The sequence below is a fragment of the Panthera tigris genome, chromosome A1 (genome assembly GCF_018350195.1).
Source record: "Panthera tigris isolate Pti1 chromosome A1, P.tigris_Pti1_mat1.1, whole genome shotgun sequence".
In the NCBI taxonomy this organism is placed as follows: Eukaryota; Metazoa; Chordata; class Mammalia; order Carnivora; family Felidae; genus Panthera; species Panthera tigris.
The window spans coordinates 147,384,444-147,408,502 of NC_056660.1; the positions used below are offsets into that span (position 1 = coordinate 147,384,444).

At 35.4% G+C, this 24,059-nt stretch overlaps 1 long non-coding RNA gene across 3 annotated transcripts in view; it reads right to left on the reverse strand.

Annotated features, from left to right (window-relative positions):
• Positions 1 to 1,164: 1,164 nt before the first annotated feature.
• The window catches only part of LOC122231441, a 130,506-nt gene continuing 107,611 nt past the window's right edge, over positions 1,165 to 24,059 (reverse strand). For all 3 annotated transcript variants that reach the window (XR_006208693.1, XR_006208692.1, XR_006208686.1), the window contains exon 4: positions 1,165 to 1,216. This is a non-coding gene — a long non-coding RNA (uncharacterized LOC122231441). The remainder of the gene's footprint in view (positions 1,217 to 24,059) is intronic.

Below are 24,059 nucleotides of genomic sequence, written 5' to 3' on the forward strand. Positions count from 1 at the left end.
ATTCATTTTCAGTTTGATTAATACGTCTTTTTTCTTATTAAAATTTTGTCCATTTATCAATCCATTGATCTACATTGAATGATCTAGAACACTAGTCCTTTCTGATTATGTGTATTGGTTATATATGTTGGTTATCTATGCCTTATTTTTACTCTGTCTTTTGATAAAGGGAGATTTATAATTTTACTATGGACAAAGTTAACAAGTTATCCTTTATAGTTAGGAGTTGTTTTTGGAAAGTGTAATTTAACCAATGCCATTCATTATTAGTATTAGGGACTGAACTAAAAGCCCTATGTATGTAAAAAGGTATTCTCATAGTGTTAGAGTAGGCAGTTAAATAGTAATGAGCAGTGATGGAACCGAAATATACCTATTACTTATCAAAGGAGAGTGAGGCAAACTGGTGAGGTTGGGAAATCTCTGGGGCCAACAGGTGACTAAAGTCATGTGTATCCTCAAATGATCCTTCCCCCATTATCATATCATTTACATTGCAGTTTCGGAGGATCTCTGCCTCTAAAATCAACATGACAGTTCTGATTAATCCAAATAAGGAAAGGGGTTGTACCTGAATTCCTGGAAAAGGCATGCCATTACCAAAAAAGATCCCACCTACTCAATGAATACTTCTCTCCTAATTATTCAAAATACAATAAAAGCTTGGAAACAAGGAATTTCAGGCAATTGTTCCCTCAAGTCTGTCTGGTCTTCTTCTAAGAATGTACATTCACATAAATAAACTTTCTGCTTGTACCACTCATCTGGTATGTCTAGTCTGTCCTTGAATTCATTCTTGTGAGGCACCAAGGGACTTCTGCAGACTCTTTTAGATGGGTCAGGTCAAGTCCTCAGGGCCCAGGTATCCCCAGTAAACCAGGCAACAACAGGTAACTGTTTCTTTGGCTTTCTCCTACTTCATCATTTCTCTTATTCAAATATACTGAACCTTTGTTTTTAGTTAGTAACTTTCAGGGAGTTCTCAACAACAACAAAAGTTTCGTTCTCTTTATCTTAATAATAGATATACAGCTGCCCACAGTGCTACCCAGCTGGACTAAAATTTTCAACCTCCGCTGCAGTTATATATGACTATATTTTTATGTGGAATGTAAGCAGAAGCAATGTCTACAGACTTCAGGTCTAATACTTACTTTTAGAGTCTGTCTGCATGATCTTCAACCCCTTTCTTCCTTTTAGGATAGGCAGAACAATCCTAGGGTACCAGGGTCACAAATTACCAACAAGCAGAGATATACTACTGAATTTTCTGGTCTCTTTCAAACTATTAAATAAGAGATAACTGAAATTATATGGTTTTAAAGGTATATATTTGAGTCTCACTGTCAGAGAAATATAGTATTTAAACTAGTACTTGAATGTTTATAATAAAACTGGTAATTTTACTTTTTTAGCAGGAGGATCTATCCATGTAACCAACATGCATGTTCACCGTATTTAACTTCAGTTAACAGAAAACCAAGGTGTTTTTCAGGAAAAAAATGCAAAAGAAAGTATACTGGATCTCAAGTTAACTGGTTAGACAACCAGTTAATTCATATTAGCCAACTTTAACATGAAATGGTGCAACTATCACCTGATATCTTTCAGAGAATTATTCACAAGGAAAAAAGAATAAACTTCTTTGCAACAGCAGGTATTTTTCCCCCTCCAACTTTTAAGTGGTATTTGAACTGATGGGAAATTTAAAACTGTGCTATGGACTCTATCAAATAAGAAGTTGATGACTAGAAAATATGGTTGTTAAATGTCACATTACTGTCTTCTGACAATCTTCTGCCTTTTGGAGCAAGTTTTATAGCCTTGCTTCACTTGTAAAACAATAGAATGATTATAAATGTGTTAATCTAACATAAAGGATTTTAGGTTACTTTACAAAAATCTGAATAAAGCTTCAAGAACTTCAGTGGCAAAATACAATGAAAAGTTATAAAACACTGGTGTTACTCTAAAAAGTTTGACATTAAATGTTTTATTGAAATTTTGCTGATAATCCTTTATGAATTCATATTAAATGAGGAAGCTCTTTTATGCAAGAAAATAACCTACAGCTGTCTTCATATCCTTCCATGAAGCTGTCATTGAAAGGTTACTGATATCTTTCTATTTTACTTCAATGCATGACCAGTGACTACTGAGCTTTCAGTAACATTAAATTAAAAACCTCATAAAAGTTTTAGTCTTTAGAATGCTGATATCTCTCAGTTAATATATGAGAATATCCAGGAGGATATGTATGTAAAAGGAGTTAACATAAACTAAAAAGCCGGCTTGAGTAACTAATTTGTCCTTAAGAGACAGTATATTGTTAGTGTCCAAAATCTTCAATATTTTTGAATATTTGAAGTTAGAAATAAGGTAGATAATCAAAAAAAATAAGCTATTTGGAAGTGTCAATTTTCTGGAAGAAAATACAGGTACATTTGGGGAAAAAAACTTATTAATACCTTCAAGTGGTCTATTTTAAACAAAGAAATTATTTATATTGTATTCAGACTTTATAAGGCTATTTCCATTAATTTTATGTAATATTCTCCTATTATGCCTTAATATTTTACAGGTTATTAAAGAAGCTTTTAACTGAAAACTACAGTTATATTCAATTACATTTTAAAACGTACTATTATGAGTATAATGAACCCACAGATTCAACAATTATCAGCTCATGGCCAAACTTCTTTTACCTATAACCACATAGCTTTCTCCTCCTCTCGTGGACATATACACTGGATTATTCTGAAGCAAATTCCATACATTATATAAGTTTATTCATAATATGTCAATATAAATAAACTTCTAAAACATAAGAACTCATTTATCAATGTATACCATAGTATAATTATCATACATACAAAGCTGAAAACTTCTTAATGTATACCATAGTACAATTACTGTACAAAATTAAACATTTCTTAGCTTTTAATGAAAACAATTCTTATTTGAATCAGAGTCAAAATAAGGAATAAACATTGAATTTAAGTATGTGTCTTGTTACTTATTTTATATTTGGCCCTATCCCCAAGCTTTTACAATCAGATCAGACAAAGGGTCTTGAAACCTCTCAGAATTCCACAAGACTTGGGCTGATGTGAAGGATTTTTAAAATAAATTTTTGAAATAAATTTTATTATAATATAAAATTAATTCAGAAAATCATTCACATCTGAAGAGTATAGGTTGCTTACTTTTTTTCTTTTTTTTTTTTTGCAAATTGAACACACCTATGAAACCACTATTTTGATCAAGAAACATATTTCCCCATCCCTAGAAGCCCCCTCATAGTTCTCTTAGTGACAGCTTTTCTCATCTCCAAAGGTAACTACCTTCCTGACCTCTAATGCCATGGATGTGCACCCCCTGTATTTTAATTTTAAATTTATCTTCATGGCATCACACAGTAGATACTTTTCTGTATCTGCTTATTTCACCCCAAACCAGGTTCATGTGATTTATACATTTTGTTGTGCACAGGTCTTGTTTAGTCTCATTTCGAAATAGTATTCCACTGAAAAACACATACTATAATTTATCCATTTATCTATTAGTCTAATATTGATAGGCCTTTTGCTGTTTCCAAGACTTAACTATTATAAATATTCCTACTAATAAAATACATTAATATATCTTTTGTTTCAGGGGTGCCTGGGTGACTCATTCGGTTAAGTGTCTGACTTCAGCTCAGGTCATGATCTCTTGGTTCATGAATTTGCATTGGGCTCTGTACTGACAGCTCAGAGCCAGGAGCCTGCTTGAGATCTGTGTTTCCTTCTCTCTGCCCCTCCATTGCTCATGCTCTTTCTCTCCCTCTCAAAAATAAATAAACACTGAAAAAATTAAAACATATCTTTTATTTCAAACATTTCCATATTTATGTTGGCTATATTCCTAGGAGTGAAAGTGCTAGGTCATAGAGTGAGTTTTCAGCTTTAGTGGTGATCTCCAAACATTTTTCAAAGTAGTTACACCAATTTTTATTCCCACCAACAGTTTATTGAGCAGTCCAATTAATTCTCATTCTTGCCTAAAAATCATATTATCAGATTATTAGCCCTTTTACTTTGACCCAGGACTGAATGTTTCTACTATTATCACATTTAGGTTTATTTAAAATTTTTCTACGGCTCTTTAGATTAAGAAATTTATCATCTGTTTATTGGTCATTTGGGAATCAACCTGCATCTTGATATTGCTTAGGGTTCATTTTAACAAGAACATCTCATTGGTACAGTCATGTATTTCCACAAGGTGGCACATAACATCTACATATCTTCCTTTTTATAAATTGATGGACTTGATAAGCATTGCCTAAACTCATTATTCTATTAGATGTTGGCAAAATATGATGTTCAGAATCATTTATCCTTCACTTTTACTTGAAACATTTCTTTAGAGAAACTTAAACTTTCCTTCATCAATTATTTGATTTTCATGAGATGTTGTTCAAGTAGGAACTGGAGGTTAAAAAAAGAGTATCATTATTATTTACTACTTTTCAGAATAGTAAGATATTAAATTCTCAAGTTCTTGCCAACTTAGGAGACCTGCATTCCACTTTATTTTTCTCTAGGCCTACAAGACTGAAAATATCACCATTTCCCATCTTCCCTAGCATCTTACAAAGAGGAACAATTAATGAATTCTGACATATTTGATATACTTCAAATCACTGAAATTATTACTTTTATTGATGTTTAGGTCAGTCTGACATGACCTTAGTAGTCTTTGTAATCTCAACTGTTCTCTGCATGACAAGGTATTACAGGCTCACCCTATAAAAACTCTTGTTCCAATTTTGGGATAAATAACATCCCCCCTCAAAGAGCCCTGTTTCCTTTTAGTTATAGATTACACCTGATGCTGAAAGTGCTCATCGTAAAGGCTTTAGTCATTGTTTCTAGGTCTGTTTGTTGAGTAGAAATGAGAATTATTAGTCCGTTATTATTTTTTTTTGGTAAGAGAAAATACATTATGGGCTCATCGTGACATTTCCAAAACAAATTTACATTTCAGTTATTTCATTTACATTCAGGGTTTTTTCTGTTATGTTGACAATTTTGGGTATTGTCAACACTAACATAATTGCATTAACCTAATATAAAATCACTTGCAATACTTTGTGTGTGTGTGTGTGTGTGTGTGTGTGTGTGTGTGTGTAAGGTTAAGTTAAAATTTCATGGGCATATAGAAAAACGGACTCCAAAGATGTCTGTGCTCTGTTCTATAAAAACTTGCCTGCGACCATGTTACCTTCCATGACAAAAGAGATGCTGCAGAAGACAATATTCTGGATCATTCAGATGGACCATATAGTGCCTTAACAGTAGAACATTTTTAGTTGGGTCAGATTGATGAGCTAGAAGACAGAGAAATGACACATGACAAGGACTTGATCTGCTACTGTTATCTTTGAAGAGAGAAGAAGGAGGACATGAATCAGGGCATGCACAAGTCTGTAGAATATATGAACAAACCTAAGTTTACAGTCATCAAGAAAACAAGGACTTCAATCACGCAACCAGCAGAAACTAAATTTTGCCATAAAGCTCGATGGGCAAGAAAATAGATTCTCCCCTTGGGCAACTTGGTTTTAGTCCAGTGACACACATACTGGACTTCTAAACTACAGAACTGTTAAGATAATAAGTCTGAATTGTTTTAAGCCACTAATTTAATGGTCATTTATTATGGTGGCAATAAAAAACTACTATAGTTAACTTCAATTTTTTTCTTTCTGCTTTTGGGATTTTTTTTCCATTTTGTTTTTTTTTTTAATTTTTTTTAACGTTTATTTATTTTTGAGACAGAGAGAGACAGAGCATGAACGGGGGAGGGTCAGAGAGAGGGAGACACAGAATCCGAAACAGGCTCCAGGCTCTGAGCTGTCAGCACAGAGCCCGACGCAGGGCTCGAACCCACGGACTGTGAGATCATGACCTGAGCCGAAGTCGGCCGCTCAACTGACTGAGCCACCCAGGCACCCCTCCATTTTGATTTTATATACTTTGTTTTATGTAAAATGTTCACAAGGTTACAACATAAAACAACATATTCATAGCGAAGTTTGGTTTCTCTGTCCCTTCCACCCTTCCTTTTCTTTTTTATATCCTTAAAAATTTACATTTTACCTTTCCAGAGTTATATTCACTCAAGTAAGAATACATGAACATTAATATTCCTATCCTTAAATTTTCATTTTTTATTTTATTTATTAAAATAACATACTCTAAAATTGGCAATTTTGGTGTACAGTTTTATGAATTTTAATACATGAATACATTCATTTAACCACTTTCACAATTAAGATACACATTGGTTCATGGTATCACTCGCAAAACTTTGTGCTACTCACAACAACATCCTCTCTCCATCCATAACCCTAATAACTGCTGATTTGTCTTCCTTCACTATATTTTTGTCTTTCTGAAAATGGAATAGCTACTTTCACTTAGTATGTAGTCAAACATCCAACTATTCTTACAACCAAAAGTCATATTCATGGGGGTTCATCTGAGAGAAATAAAATCATATCTCTAAAAGCTATGTAGAGGGGCGTCTGGGTGGCTTGGTTGGTTAAGCGTCCAACTTCGGCTCAGGTCATGATCTCACGGTCCATGAGTTCAAGCCCCGCGTCGGGCTCTGTGCTGACAGCTCAGAGCCTGGAGCCTGTTTCAAATTCTGTGTCTCCCTTTCTCTCTGCTCCTCCCCTGTTCATGCTCTGTCTCTCTCTGTCTCAAAAATAAATAAACGTCAAAAAAAAATTAAAAAAAAAAGCTATGTAGAAAATTACTCATATTAGCCAATAATCGAAAACAACTCCAATAGTAGGCAAAAGAATAAAAAATCAAATTGTGTTATATTCATAGAATTGAATACCATAGTTCAATAAAAGGAATGGACTACTGATGTAACAATAATGTAAATATGTCAACATGTTAAATGAAAAAAGCCAGGAAAAAAGTTAACATACTGATAGATTTCTATATATTGCTAGTATACACACACACAAGCAAAATTATTCTATGGTTGCAGAAATAAGCCCAGTAAGAATAGTGATTGCACTTTGGATGGAGGACTGAACTGGAAAGGAACGTAAGGAAGTTGCTTGAATTGATGAAAACATTCTATACTTTGACTGAAATGTCTTTAGAAAGTTGAAAAAGTTTCTCACAATTGACCCAAATGTGCATATAACTTTTTTGGAATTCGCTATATGTAAATTACCACCTTTGTATCAAATAAAGAACTTCAAAAGAAGAAAAAACAGAACATGTCTGAGAAATTTCCAAAAATGATGATAGATGTGAAGGCACAGAGAAAAATCCTAAATGCAGAGAACAAAAGGGATATTACCTTCAAAGGAAGAACATCAAGACTGATAACTGACTTTTTTACAGAAATGATGAAAACCAAAAGTCAAGCATGCTGGCATGCTTAGAAACTGGAAGCAAATAGCCACAATTCTAAAACATTAAATATTTTTAAAATCTGAATAAAATTAAAATAAAAAAATCAAATCAAAACTAGAGATATGTTGTCAATAGAACTACAGGTAAAGGAAAAATATTCATGAATAAACCCATGAGAATCCAGGCAGAAATAAAGAGCCAAGTGAAAACATAAATACATTTTGACTATGGTCTTTTTTTTTCTTTTTTAATTTAAATACATGGCAACAATAACCAGCATTGGGGCTAAGTATTTTCTTTTCTAGTGTTATGAAATAGAGAGCAATGATACAAAGCCAAATAAAAAATCTGAATACTCTTATGTATCTTAACTAAATTCAGTTACTAACATCCCCAAAAGCAGGATTAATTGGCTTCAAAAAGTATTTTTCCAAATATTTAAGAGAGGAGGGAAAAAAAAAACAAACCAGAAACAAAAAAGACAAACAATAAGCTCACACAAATTCTCCAGAGAATTTTTTTTGAAGGCAAAACTTGAGTAGCACTTCACAAATGTGGCTATCCAAATGTCTCAGAGGACCATGGACAGGGTATCTGACTTTATTAGACATAAGGGAAATTCTAATTAAAATCAAAATATTATACTACTACTGATCCATGAAATGCATAATATGAAAAAGATAATACCAAATTCAGGTAAGGATATGGAGCATCTGGAACTCATACACTCTTCATATGTAAAATGGAACAAACTCTTTGGAAAATTATCTTGCTAGTTTATGTTACTGCTAAATATATAGATGCCTCATAACCTAGCCATTACACTCCTAGTTATATATCCAATGGAAATGTACACTAATGCCTACCAAAATAAATGTATATGTTTTTAATAGATAAAAAAGGGAACAATCAAATTACCCAACATCAACATATTTATCAATCACAGAATTGGCAATCTGTCATACAGTAATTGTGGTACAGTCTATCAAAAAAGTACTATTCATCAATAAGACTAAATCAATTTTCCCCACACATAAAACCTTGGATGACTCTCACAAACGAAATATGAAGCAAACAAAGCTACTCACAAAAGACAAGATTCCATGTGTATCAACTTGCAAATAGGCAAGACCCTCTTATAGAAACCAGGTGAGTGAATGTTCTTAGATGAACAGTGAACAGGAGGGGTCATGATGGAAATTTCTGAGATTCTGTTTTTACTTATTCTGTTCTTTGTCTTTAGTTAAGTACTGATTATGCAATGCTTTCCCTTTATGAAAATTCAGGGAAAAATACATAAAGATTTTCTATATGTAGGTTATGTTATTAAAATGTTTACCTTCAAAAAAATTTTAATGTTAATTTTTGAGCGACAGAGAGAGAGAGACAGAGCACAAGCAGAGAGAGAGGGAGACACAGAATCCGAAGTAGGTTCCAGGCTCCGAGCTGTCAGCACAGAGCCTGATGCAGGGCTTGAACTCAAAAGCTGTGAGATCATGACCTGAGCCAAAGTCAGATGCTTAACCGACTGAGCCACCCAGGTGCCCCTAAAATATTTACCTTAAAAGAAATAAATTTTATTTATACCTATCAAGTTCTCTCAAAAATATTAGCTTTTCTTTCTCTGTATAAATATATTGTTTCATCAGACAACTCCAAAATGGTTATAGGACGTTATATTCTTGATACTTTAAAATTATTTTTAAATGTTTATATATTCTTTTAGTTTTTAATAAAAAACATATCAAACTTTACAATAACTATAAAGTTATACTAACCATCATACTGGACTCTATTCATTGTGCTTTCACATATCCTCACACACTCACACCCCATATACACATGAGCACACTCCCAATGTGTGGGAGATATGCTACATATCAAACAATATCAATAATCCAAAAAACTGTATTTCAATAAAACAAATTTGTTACTTATTTTTAATTCCTTGTAAATTTATTTCTGATCACTCAGTACATAATTCTTACAGCTTTTATAGTAAAAGAATATAAATCCTGATAACTTTCTTCTCTGGTTATAAAGTAGTGAACATTAAAATTTGCATAAAACAGGCTATAATAATGTTTTATTATTTTGAATATATTTCTGAGGTTGAAGAAATTGGAAAATCAAGGTCAATGTAGTTATCTGACTTCATATCTGAAGACATAAAATTTTTTTAAGTGAAAATTATTTTAAAGATTTATATTTTCAACACTATAGCTTAATCATTAAACACTGCTGAATCAAATAAAAATATTCTCCAAATATCAAAGTTATCTCTTAAATCAATCTAATATGTATGTATACACGTGCATGAATGTGTATACAAGCATATGTAAGTGAAAAGAGATTGTGTGTGTGTGTGTGTGCGTGTGTGTGTGTGTGTGTGTGTGTGTGTGTGTTTATAAAATCACAATTGGGCTAAATACATTCTATTCTTCAATCACCAGTTATAAAAGCTTAAAAAAATTCTGCTTGTTTTTAAACTTGACACACATGGAATGATACATACTCCCTTCTCTGTTATTGAATGTTTGTTTAGTATTTTGCTTGTGAGGATCATTGATATTTTTCTTTGTAGCATTATTTATTTTTTTCATCTTGAAGTATAGCATTCCTTATATAAATACACTACAACTTATGTATCAATTCTCAAGTATGATCCTTCCATTTTTCAGTTTTTTCCTGGCTCTTCATTATTGCTTTATATTTTTTAGTTTTCACATTAAGCTATTATAAACTGGTAACACTGATGAAGTATTTCTTCCATAAAACTATAACCACATATTCCCAGACATGGTAAGTATATGACTGTGTGAACATTAATACTCATCATCACTGTATCAATTACATATTAAAAGAAAGTATCAAGAATTAAAATACTGAGTCACACAGTTCAAAGGCATATAAAATAATAAAGGTTTGTTAAACTTATTAACAGAAACCCAGTTCTTTTATACAAAAGAGATTTGGAGAAACGAAAAAAACACATTTTACACAAAAATATTTGGTAAGTAACAAACACTAAATAAGTACCGGAAAAATATAGGATTTTCAGAAATTTGATGACTATTAATTTTTTTTACAATAACAAAGAATCTTTATCTTTTAAAAACTGTTAACTAGGCTAAAGGACACATTCTCTGAATCCTCCACAAAACAAAGGCAACATTTTACTCACAGTATTAATTAGCTTCAGTACCATTCTTTTTTTCTTTTTTTACGCCCTCTCTGTTAAATTGTGCCCCAAAGTGCAAACATTAAGGCTTTGTTTTCCTTTCTGGATATAGTAAAGGCATGTGCTCTGTACAATGTAGATATGCCATAAACTTTCAAACAGGTGTTTATTTATTTTTTTAATGGAGGATCCACAAACTAAGATCTATAGAAAGATATTAAGTAATCACTGTGCACCTTGATAAAAATCAACAAAACAATGTTTGTACCAACCTGATATATACTGGAGCAGATGTGGTAAATGTAAATAAAATGTGAGAAAATCAATAGATGTCACTTTCAATGAAAAAGATCTCAAGTGTTGTTCACAGTTCTTGGGGTCTTAATTGTATATAACACTAAAAGTATGCATTATTGTGCTTCTTATTTTGTCACCTAATCTAAATTTCATGTACATTCACGAGTGTTTCATATACATTCATGAGTGTTTACAAACAAACTACATTGCTACCCGTATTCTTTGTTCCCTAGGTACAACAGAATAAATGTTCCTGAGTCAATCAAAAGTCAAACCTATAACTCACAGTTGGAATCTTACTCCATTTTGACTTTTTAGACTTAGATATAACAGTCACTTATCTTTTCCCCTTTCTATCACCAATATCTCCCTCTCTCCTAGACTGTACTCATCAGGAATATAAACATACTATAGAAACACCCACAATTCAAGATCCAGTGCTCCAATAGGCTATGGATCTGTTTTGAGATTTATATATATAAAGAAAGAGAGGGAGATGAAGAGAGAGATTTAATATCCATGAGAAAATTTTGAACAAGTTCTACAACTGATGTTTGTACTTTCTCAGTGTCTGTTCACTCTAGAATCTAAATTAATCTCAATCCCATTCTCAACTTCTTCATCAAAACACTGCTACATCATAGTCTTTGACAATCTCTTTGTAGCCATAGCCACTATCCACCTCTTTTCCTTCATATTATTTGAGGTTTTAGTAGCTGTTATTCCAACATCCCTTAAAATATATCCTCTCTTAATTCTGAGAAACAGCCCTTTCCTTATCTGCTTCCTACTTCTACTCCTAATTTTCATTTTCATATCTTCATTTCACTATTCCATTCTTCTGCAATGTCAAATTTTCTGTTAATGTCATCTATGGCATTTATCATACCAGATACTACACTTTCCTGAGAATGTGATATATATATTTTAAATATCTTCCATATCCCTGCTTATAATAATTTCCTCTGTTTGCACATGTGTAATAGTTATAACGGCTTTAATGTCCTAGTCAACTAATTCTATCGTTTGTGTTATTTGAATCAATTTTAATTGACTCTTCATTATAAGCTGTTTCCTGTCTCCATGGCAATTGATGTTTTTTTTTTTTTAATTTGATGTCAAACATTGTAAATTATACGTTTTAATGTGCTAGATAGTTTTCATTACTATGCATATCTCCTTAACTTAGTTTGGGAAGTATTTAAGTTACTGTTAAACAGTTGGATTGTTTGGTTCTTTCAAGCTCTGTTAGACAGGGCCAGAATAACATTCAATCTAGGGATAGTTTTGTCTCACTAGTAAGTTAAAACCTTATGCTGCATGTCTAGTGAATTCCAGAATTTTCTACTTTCGCTTGTATGATGATAATTTATTTCAAGCCTGGTGTAAAATCCCTTTGCTGTCACTTGTAATCCTTCCAGGTAGTTCCTTCTCTAGCCTCAAGTAGTTTTCCTTAAATAGATGTACTGGTATACCCATAAGAATACTCAGCAGCCTCTCTGCAGATCTCTGGAAATACTTTCCATGCAGCTCCCTCCTTCCTGATACTCTACCTTAAGAACTCTAGTTTTAGTCTCCCCAGATCCTCAGCTCTGTCTGTTCACCTCAAGGTATCTGCCAGGCTTTTCAGGTTTCCCAATACTTATTACATCCTGGAAACTCTCTCCTGGTAGGAAGCTGTGACAATAGTAGGGTTTATGGATTTTGTTCCCTAATTCTTACAGGCCATTTACCTTTATTTATTAATCTTTAAATGATTTTTTTTCATTTATTTTTCAGACAGAGAGAGACAGAGCATGAGTGGGAGAGGGAGAGAGAGAGGGGGGGACACAGAATCCTTTGCAGGCTCCAGGCCCTGAGCTGTCAGTACAGAGCCCAAGATGTGGGACTGAAACCCATAAACCATTAGATCATGACTCAAGCCGAAGATGGACACTTAACCGACTGAGTCACCCAGGCACCCTGCATTTAGATTTATTGTATGGTGTCCACTTTCATATTTTTTCAAGTTCCTTGTCTGCTTTTTGTTTTTTGGTTTGTTTTTGTTTCTGTTTTGCATTTCCATTTTTTTTAAGTTTCTTGTTGTCTTATATCGAAGGAGATATCTAGTCCCTATTCCTCATTTTTGCCAAGAACAAAAGTCCCAGTCTGAGTTTACCCTAATGCTGAGTCAGATAAATCTGGGAGAAAAGTCTGGCTTTGCAAGGGACCAAAGGATCTGAGAAGAGCTCATCTAGGCTCCAAGGCTGTGCTAGTAACAAAAGGACAAGGAAAATCAATTTGACCCAGAAGAGACTGCCTAAGCTTTTAAATTGGTAAAGCACAAATTAGTTGGGTACTTATAAAATTTGTCCCAGCCAGTGGTTAGAACATACACTGAGTATAATATCTTATTAAAGTTTTATTTCAGAGGAAGCATGTAAATCTAATAGAAAAAGGAAACATCACACTTTTCCTTCCCCAACAGGAAAATTAGAGTAGAAAATGGAGAGGTGCCTTGAAAAGGGGCTGCAAGAAGTTCCATATGATAACTTCTAGCTCAAAACTGCTGTAAAGTTATCCATTCAATTACAAACAATATACTATGCTTTAAAGAAAAGGGGGGAAAACACGCTTTCTTCTCATCTGGGTTAACCCAGTGTGACCATAAGTCAACTAATATTTGAGAGATGACAAAATAAATAGATGGTATCAACAATGTTACATTTCACATAGTATCATATTATAGCAGCCATTGACTCAAAAGGACAATGAAAACATCACTGTTAAGGATTTTCTCCTCCAGATTTTGAGGCTCAGTAGATGAGGCTCATGACCTCTTCACCAGGTTAGGCATGTTGGGTTATAGGAGGAAACCTTTTGTTGCTTTGAGGGCAGGAAGCCTTTGAGGTTCTGCAAACCTCCTGTAGTAGCAAAGACTCAATGTACATTTGCTTTACTTTTGCTCCACTTAGAACTTGAATTTTCTGAGACTAATTCATAAGTATTACAAGCTGTATCTATGGTTAGTACTTTCTTTTTTAATAAAAGCTCATAAATCATATATTTGTAACAAGAGATTAATCACCACTCTTTTCTCATTCTAACATGTTAGGATGCATTTACATTGCATTGATTTTTCCCCTATCCATTCAATTCATTTAACCATTCATTCATTCATTCATTCACCTACCCAATAATTTACCAAACATTAATACTGAATACCCACTCTCCTTTTTCCTATGACCTTATTACTGAAACTGAAATTTAACAAAATAATTGAAACTTTACCTTTGTTTAACTACATTCTTTTATTTAAATAATCAGATTAGCTTTTTTTTTTGTAGAAATGTTTCCTAAAACACAGCTTAATTCATTATAAGGATATACAAAAGATGTTTGAATACAGGTTAAACTTTGGTTTTGGGGGATCAGTGTCCAAACTTTCTGAGATTCTAACCTAAGAGGGAAAGTAATAGTCTTTAACCTTGTACCTCTATCCATCAAGAGTAATTCATAGTCAGGTCTGAGGTTTTCAGGTAGCAGGATTTATCAAAGTTGGATGTACTGTCCAAACAAATCTTTAAAAGCAGCTATTCTTTATTGACTATTAACTATGTCAGGTATTGGCACAGTTTTTTTTTTTTAATCTTTAAAATGGCTTCTTGAGCTAAGTACTATTCTTAACCATCATTTTGTAAATTAGAAGACCAAGACTCAAAAGAGTTAAGAAGCTTTGCTGTGTACCCATAGGACGTGTTAGAGTTGAACCCAGGGCATTTCACACAAGAACCTGTACTCTTAACCAATTTGCTATATTATCTCCTTAAGTCATTTATGGTGCCCCATATCCTGGTCTTTCTATGATGGTGCTTTAGTTCTTGATTCTCTTGACGTATGAACTTGCTTCTTATTTCTTAAATCTCTTGTTTTGTGCTCATATTAATGTTATAATTTCTTTCACATCTTCAATTACTGATGACCTACTGCTTTTGCCTCTCAGGATTATCAAACAAACCAAATCAATTGGAATTCAGGCAGTTCAGGGCTTCTCTTCTAAACTCAGATGGCAACTCAGCAGAATTCTTTATAAAAACAGATTCCCAAAGGAGTAAATTAAACAACTTTTCATATTTAGGCCAGAAAAGAAAGGCTGGCCTCTCATGGACTACAGCTTAATTAATATCACAGATCTGCTTCCACTAACAGTCAGGTAGGCCTTGAACAACTAGTAATTTTTAGTTAAGATGTTTGCTTACTTCTTTAAAGTCTTCATAAAATACTCCACAGCCTTCTTTTTCCTCCTCTTTAGCAGTTTACAAACTTGTCTGCATGAACTGTGGCAGAAGTCTAAATGCTATTCCTTTACATTCTCTCATGAGGTCAAGAAACCTCTCTTTATACCTACTCTCAGAACAACCTTAGTTATTAATAATTCCCTCAACTAACTATAAAGTCAACACTACTATTAACCCCAGGTTATATAACTATTGTGCTTGGATGTTCATCTGGAAAATATTTTCATTTTTAGCTTAATGAAATAGATTATTTATCTCCACGCTAGAGTCTCCTTTACCAAGTTCCTTTGGTAGGTCTTTTCCTCTCTGTTTCCTTAAATCTTTTCTACATGAAATACTTAGCAATATAATAGTCATCATATTCTAAATATTTAAGAAAAAACAAGCAAATTACAAAGCCCAAAACAAAAAGAATAAAAAAGTTTGTCTTGATTATGCCTATTTCTCCTTTTCCAGGGACAAATTTATTAACTGCATTTTTGAGTAGTTATTTTTTATCATAAATATGATATCTACACAGTTTGGAAAACAACAAAAACCAGAAATATGAAAAACACAACTCAGTCATATCACCCTCACACAAGTACAATTAATATTTCAGCAGTTTCCATGTTTTCTTAGCAGAGCTTATTTTTAACTCAGTTTTAATCTTGTAATTCTTTGACTACAAATATTCTTAAATACATTTTAATCATGAAGTTTTAAATTACTTATCTATAATCATATCACATATGTGTGAATGTTTAAACGTTCCAGGATTTCAAATAACTTTGAGACAATTTTTCATGTTTGAAATTTTTTCCTTAGTCTAGAACTCAGAAGTGAAATTTTTAGAGCAAAGTAAATGTGTCTGAGATGGTATTTAGGGAATTTTATGGTGCTATTAGGAAAGATACCTTACATTACAAGTAGATCTGATATTCATAAGAAACAGAGGTCCCATAGAAGAAGATGTCATGAAAGTCTTATAATTTCATGTAATTTACATGTGCCTTCTGATTCTGTTCTTTCCTGTACCTTAATATGAATTTCTACTGTGGAATGGTTAACTATTGCGCCTGCCTGAACTTATGACTCAACAGATTTCACAATACAAGTTCATGATAAACAGTTATGTATTCTTAGTTGAGGCACTAAGCAACATGTTATATTTTTTCATACAGAAAAATAATATTTGGCAGCATGATGGCCCTACTCCAAAACCTTAGGAAACTGGGCTAAGAATTTCCTCCTGCGTTATCAGAGACCCCATACCACATTCTTATTTGCCACTTTTACTTTAGTCTCATCAGACGTGCTGGATCATATGGCTGAGATGTCCAGAAGCTTGTACCATAAACCCGGAATTATTCCAAATCCTCTTATAATCTTAGTTCAAATCAATACTTGCAGCCTACGGAATCCTCTAATGGATCAGAGTAGTATTCTAAGTGTGGGATATGCTTCCTCCCAGCTTTAAACATCGCACAATATGCTCTCTTTCTTAGTGGTAGGTGGTGAAAATGTAGACATCCACAAAGCTCTTTGCCTCATCCCAGTCCTTAGTGTTCCATTTTTTAAATATCAGAATCCTAAGTCTAATATAAGTTACATGCCAAAGCTGTAATTCCAGCACTTTTCATGTCTTCCTGCCTTGACAATTAGACTCTGGCCCTGATTTTCCCTGCTGGTCTCCTTAAATGCCTCCATGGAGACCCTGTGGGTTTTACAGCATGCCTTGAGTTGATAATTGGTTGATCAGAACTTATCATTTTCTTTTCCAAAACTTATTACGCAATTAACAAAAGTATTCTAATTAAACAATTCTTACTATTAGTATTTCTTCACATTGCTCAAGTGCTATAACAACCTCATAACCTACACTTCATTTTCTATCTATATATTACCTCAAACCACCAGATGAGATTCTTTGTAATTGTGATGGTACTATTTACTAAAGATTGTCTTTATTATAGGTACCAATGGGGTCAGGATTTTCATCTAGTAGACAAATGACCCAGTCCCACAATTCCACTGTGACTATGTGCTTTCTAGGCCTACTCCTAGGTACTGACTTTCTCACTCTGGGTTTCCCTGAAAGTTGAGCCTGAAATTGCCACATATTGAAAATACTTTATTTGGAAGTTATCCCATATGCTCAAGTGAGGCATAAAGGCAATAATACAGAGAAGGAAGGAAAGCCAATAAAGGAGTACATTATTAAATTGGCCATTGATATCTATTACTGGGGCTCAATCCCCTGGGATCTTGTTTAACAGTCTTATGCAATGGCTATCAGAACTATCTACCAGGGGAACAAAAGAAATGTTCATTCTTTTACTCCAATCTCACTTTTGTCAAGAGTAGTCTTTTCAGGGCACCTGGGAGGCTCAGCAGGCTAAGCTTTGGACTTTGGAGTTCAGGTCATGATCTCATGGCTCATGAGTTCAAGCTCCACCATCAGGCTCTGTGCTAAAAGCTCAGAGCCTGGAGCCTTCTTCAGATTCTGTCTCCATCTCTCTTTGCCCCTCCCCCACTCACATACTATCTCTTTCTCCCTCTCTCAAATATAAATAAACATTAAAAAAAATTGTAAAAAGTAGTCTTTTCACAGGTAGCATTAATTCCCTAACTGGACTGCTCATGCTTGAGGAAGAAATGGTTCCTCAGACACCCCATACTAAGATCTCAAAAAGGATCAAAGGCAGTCAACAAGAACTGTGAATATCAGATTGCACCTGTGTGAATCAAGTTATAGTGAACAGAGAACTGTCTGGGATATGGGGTAACAAACTAAAGATTTGAAATGGCATGTGAGAAATATCAGGTGTAGGTCATTTTGTTCTCTTTTATCTCTCCTCCTTTTCCCTTATGGAAGACAAAAAAATATTCATAGCAACTTTTTTACTTTCCTTCTTTCAAATTTTGTTTTCCTTTTTATTTCATGTGGTGTTAACATTCATTGTATTTCTTTATGCTCATTTAAGAAAAACAGCAACTCTTACATGAACTCTGTTGAATCAAAGGGTGCCAGGATTCAGAGATTCAAGGTAGCATATGGGGAAATCAAATTACATACATAAGATATATTTTATATAGAATTTTATAGAAATATACGAATATATTTATTTTTTAATGTTTTTGTTTATTTTTGAGACAGAGAAACAGAGAGCATGAGCAGGGGAGGGGCAGAGAGAAAGACACAGAATCTGAAGCAGGCTCCAGGCTCTGAGCTGTTAGCACAGAGCCCGATGCAGGTCTCAAACTCACAGACTGTGAGATCATGACCTGAGCTGAAGTCAGATGCTTAACCGACTGAGCCACCCAGGTGCCCTTGAATATATTTATATGTACATATATATTCAAACATCTACAGATTTTTCTAGACTGGTATTTATTACCTTCCTTGTACATGTAGTATATTCACATTTATTTCAGTCAATTTTGACCTAACTTGCATTCAGACTGAGATCTTATTATCCTTTGCCTTCCTTTCTTGGATTGCTGCAAGGATTCAATAATTCTTATTTCTACTTGCCCGCCATCACTCCATTGGTCATATCTATGTAATAATATTATACATTACCCCTTGATAAGCAATACTCACTGTCTTCACCACAGCCCCACCCTCAATTTGTGAAATGGTATTAATACTTTTTATAAACAAGACTGTGGTTATTCAAAAAAGGTAAATAACATGAATAAAAAATTGTAAATTAACTATGTAGCCAAGATGAAAGAGATAATTTGTATTAGTACTCAAAGAAGGTAAATATTTTATCTAATTGTGTGAAAATTATTATATACTAATCTATAGCCAAGGTAAAAGAAAAAAATAATTGCACAAAGAAAGAAAAAAATGAATTTAGTACCTCTGTGGTTTACTTTCTTGCTTGTGTGTGAGGAAATGAAAAATGATAACTTCATTAGATGATCTGAGTCCATTTCACCTCTAATATTCTGTATTTCTAAGTAACCCCTGACCTTGTTATTATAAGTACTCTGTTCTCTCTGACAATGACACTGATTAATAAACTGACCACTCCTTGCTGAGCTATGAGGGTGTATTCAAAGCTCTTTTGAATGAAAACATTAGAAATTTATTCTAATTAGCTTAAAGAAAGAGTGGATGAAGAGGAGAAAATGTATTGTCAATATCTTATCCACAGGAAATCCAATAGCAGAAAGCAGTTGGATCTCACTAGTGACAGGAATGAGGAGCTCTTAAATGAGAAAATGAGACTGCCCTCTTTTAATTCTAAGCTACATGGTCTCCTTGGTCTGTATTTCTCCACATATGTGCTTCATTCTTTTCCTTGGGTACACAGATCGGCTTAGCATGCTCACAGCCAAATAAGTTATCTCAGCCAAGTTTTGTCACACTTACCAGTTTAAGTGCATTTACAGAGACTGAGTGAAATTGCTCTGTCCCAATTCCAAATTCAAGAAAAGAGTTTAGGATTGGTCTGATTTCAACTAGGCATCTGGAGAAATCAACTGAGACAGGGGGCAAGTCTCATTGTAAAAAATAACTGCCAGAGTGCAAATCTGTTCATAGAGCAGAGAGTTTTGTTAAAAGTCTGAAAAGTGTGGATTGAGAACACACTCTAAACTGATTCTAGTACACATGGAAATGATAAGATTATTTCAAAAGGTGTAGAAAATGGATTGCTAAAATTGATAATCTTCCAACCAGCAAATAAAAAATTCACAATGATATAGAAAACTCAATGTGACGTATGATACTGGATTTCTATGAAAACAATAATCAATCAATTTCCATGACATATTCTCTATTTGAACACTGAATTTTGTGTCCATATTTGTTCCATTCATCTAAAGAAGAAATTCCTCCTATAAAAATGTATTCCAGGAGATTGGGGGGAAGATGGCAGCATAGGAGGACGCTGGGCTCACCACGCATCCTGCTGATCACTTAGATTCCACCTACACCTGCCTAAAGAACCCAGAAAACTGCCAGAGGATTAGCAGAACGGAGTCTCCAGAGCCAAGCGCAGAGGAGAGGCCCACGGAAGAGGGTAGGAAGGGTGGCAAGGCAGTGCGCGCTCCACGGACTGGCGGGAGGGAGCCGGGGCGGAGGGGTAGCCTGCCGGCAAAGCAGAGCCCCCGAGACTGGCTAGCAAAAGCAGAGGGGCCGGATGGAGTGTGTTCCAACAGCAAGCACGACTTAGCGTCCAGGAGGTCATAAGTTAACAGCTCTGCTTGGAAAGCGGGAAGGCTGGAGGACAAAGGGAGGGAGAGCTGCTGAGCCCCCGGACGACAGAGCTCAGTTTGGTGGGGAACAAAGGCGCTCCCCAGCGCCACCTCCCTCGCCCATCCCCCAACCAAAATCCCAAAGGGAACCAGTTCCTGCCAGGGAACTTGCTCGCTCCACGCAAACACCCAACGCTGTGCTTCTGCAGAGCCACCCCTCCGGCAGCGGGTCTGACTCCCTCCCGCTGCCACAGGACCCCTCCTGAAGTGGATCACCTAAGGAGAAGCGAGGTAAGCCTGCCCCTCCTGCCCCCGTGCACCTTGCCTACCCACCCCAGCTAATAGGCCAGATCCCCAGCACCACAAGCCTGCCAGTGTGCAAGTAGCCCAGACGGGCCACGCCACCCCACAGTGAATCCCACCCCTAGGAGAGGGGAAGAGGAGGCACACACCAGTCTGCCTATGGCCCCAGCAGTGGGCTGGGGGCAGACATCAGGTAGGACTGCGGCCCCGCCCACCAACTCCAGTTATACACCACAGCACAGGGGAAGTGCCCTGCAGGTCCTCACCACTCCAGGGACTATCCAAAATGACCAAACGGAAGAATTCCCCTCAGAAGAATCTCCAGGAAATAACAACAGCTAATGAACTGATCAAAAAGGATTTAAATAATATAACAGAAAGTGAATTTAGAATAATAGTCATAAAATTAATCGCTGGGCTTGAAAACAGTATAGAGGACAGCAGAGAATCTCTTGCCACAGAGATCAAGGGACTAAGGAACAGTCACGAGGAGCTGAAAAGCACTTTAAACGAAATGCAAAACAAAATGGAAACGACGACGGCTCGGATTGAAGAGGCAGAGGAGAGAATAGGTGAACTAGAAGATAAAGTTATGGAAAAAGAGGAAGCTGAGAGAAAGAGAGATAAAAAAATCCAGGAGTATGAGGGAAAAATAGAGAACTAAGTGATACACTAAAAAGAAATAATATACGCATAATTGGTATCCCAGAGGAGGAAGAGAGAAGGAAAGGTGCTGAAGGGGTACTTGAAGAAATTATAGCTGAGAACCTCCCTGAACTGGGGAAGAAAAAAGGCATTGAAATCCAAGAGGCACAGAGAACTCCCTTCAGACGTAACTTGAATCGATCTTCTGCACTACATATCATAGTGAAACTGGCAAAATACAAGGATAAAGAGAAAATTCTGAAAGCGGCAAGGGATAAAGGTGCCCTCACACATAAAGGGAGACCTATAAGACTCATGACTGATCTCGCTTTTGAAACGTGGCAGGCCAGAAAGGAATGGCACGAGATCTTCAATGTGCTAAACAGAAAAAATATGCAGCCAAGAATCCTTTATCCAGCAAGTCTGTCATTTAGAATAGAAAGAGAGATAAAGGTCTTCCCAAATAAACAAAAACTGAAGGAATTTGTCACCACTAAACCAGCCCTACAAGAGATCCTAAGGGGGAACCTATGAGACAAAGTACCAGAGACATCACTACAAGCATAAAACATACAGACATCACAATGACTCTAAACCCGTATCTTTCTATAATAACACTGAACGTAAATGGACTAAATGTGCCAACCAAAAGACACAAGGTATCAGAATGGATAAAAAAACAGGACCCATCTATTTGCTGTCTACAAAGGACTCATTTTAGACCTGTGGACACCTTTAGATTGAGAGTGAAGGGATGGAGAACTATTTATCATGCTACTGGAAGCCAAAAGAAAGCTGGAGTAGCCATACTTATATCAGACAAACTAGACTTTAAATTAAAGGCTGTAACAAGAGATGAACAAGGGCATCATATAATAATTACAGGGTCTATCCATCAGGAAGAGCTAACAGTTATAAATGTCTATGCGCCAACTACCGGAGCCCCCAAATATATAAAACAATTACTCACAAACATAAGCAACCTTATTGATAAGAATGTGGTAGTTGCAGGGGACTTTAACACCCCACTTACAGAAATGGATAGATCATCTAGACACACGGTCAATAAAGAAACAAGGGCCCTGAATGATACATTGGATCAGATGGACTTGACAGATATATTTAGAACTCTGCATCCCAAAGCAACAGAATATACTTTCGAGTGCACATGGAACATTCTCCAAGATAGATCATATACTGGGTCACAAAACAGCCCTTCATAAGTTTACAAGAATTGAAATTATACCATGCATACTTTCAGACCACAATGCTATGAAGCTTGAAATCAACCACAGGAAAAAGTCTGGAAAACCTCCAAAAGCATGGAGGTTAAAGAACACCCTACTAAAGAATGAGTGGGTCAACCAGGCAATTAGAGAAGAAATCAAAAAATATATGGAAACAAACGAAAATGAAAATACAACCATCCAAACGCTGTGGGATGCAGCGAAGGCAGTCCTGAGAGGAAAATACATTGCAATCCAGGCCTATCTCCAGAAACAAGAAAAATCCCAAATACAAAATCTAACAGCACACCTAAAGGAAATAGAAGCAGAACAGCAAAGGCAGCCTAAACCCAGCAGAAGAAGAGAAATCATAAAGATCAGAGCAGAAATAAACAATATAGAATCTAAAAAAACTGTAGAGCAGATCAACGAAACCAACAGTTGGTTTTTTGAAAAAATAAACAAAATTGACAAACCTCTAGCCAGGCTTCTCAAAAAGAAAAGGGAGATGACCCAAATAGATAAAATCATGAATGAAAAGGGAATGATTACAACCAATCCCTCAGAGATACAAACAATTATCAGGGAATACTATGAAAAATTATATGCCAACAAATTGGACAACCTGGAAGAAATGGACAAATTCCTAAACACCCACACTCTTCCAAAACTCAATCAGGAGGAAATAGAAAGCTTGAACAGACCCATAACCAGTGAAGAAATTGAATCGGTTATCAAAAATTTCCCAACAAATAAGAGTCCAGGACCAGATGGCTTCCCAGGGGAGTTCTACCAGATGTTTAAAGCGGAAATAATACCTATCCTTCTCAAGCTATTCCAAGAAATAGAAAGGGAAGGAAAACTTCCAGACTCATTCTATGAAGCCAGTATTACTTTGATTCCTAAACCAGACAGAGACCCAGTAAAAAAAGAGAACTATAGGCCAATATCCCTGATGAATATGGATGCAAAAATTCTCAATAAGATACTAGCAAATCGAATTCAACAGCATATAAAAAGAATTATTCACCATGATCAAGTGGGATTCATTCCTGGGATGCAGGGCTGGTTCAACATTCGCAAATCAATCAACGTGATACATCACATTAATAAAAGAAAAGATAAGGGGCGCCTGGGTGGCGCAGTCGGTTAAGCGTCCGACTTCAGCCAGGTCACGATCTCGCGGTCCGTGAGTTCGAGCCCCGCGTCGGGCTCTGGGCTGATGGCTCGGAGCCTGGAGCCTGTTTCCGATTCTGTGTCTCCCTCTCTCTCTGCCCCTCCCCCGTTCATGCTCTGTTTCTCTCTGTCCCAAAAATAAATAAAAAACGTTGAAAAAAAAAATTAAAAAAAAAAAAAATAAAAGAAAAGATAAGAACCATATGATCCTGTCAATCGATGCAGAAAAGGCCTTTGACAAAATCCAGCACCCTTTCTTAATAAAAACCCTTGAGAAAGTCAGGATAGGAGGAACATACTTAAACATCATAAAAGCCATTTATGAAAAACCCAC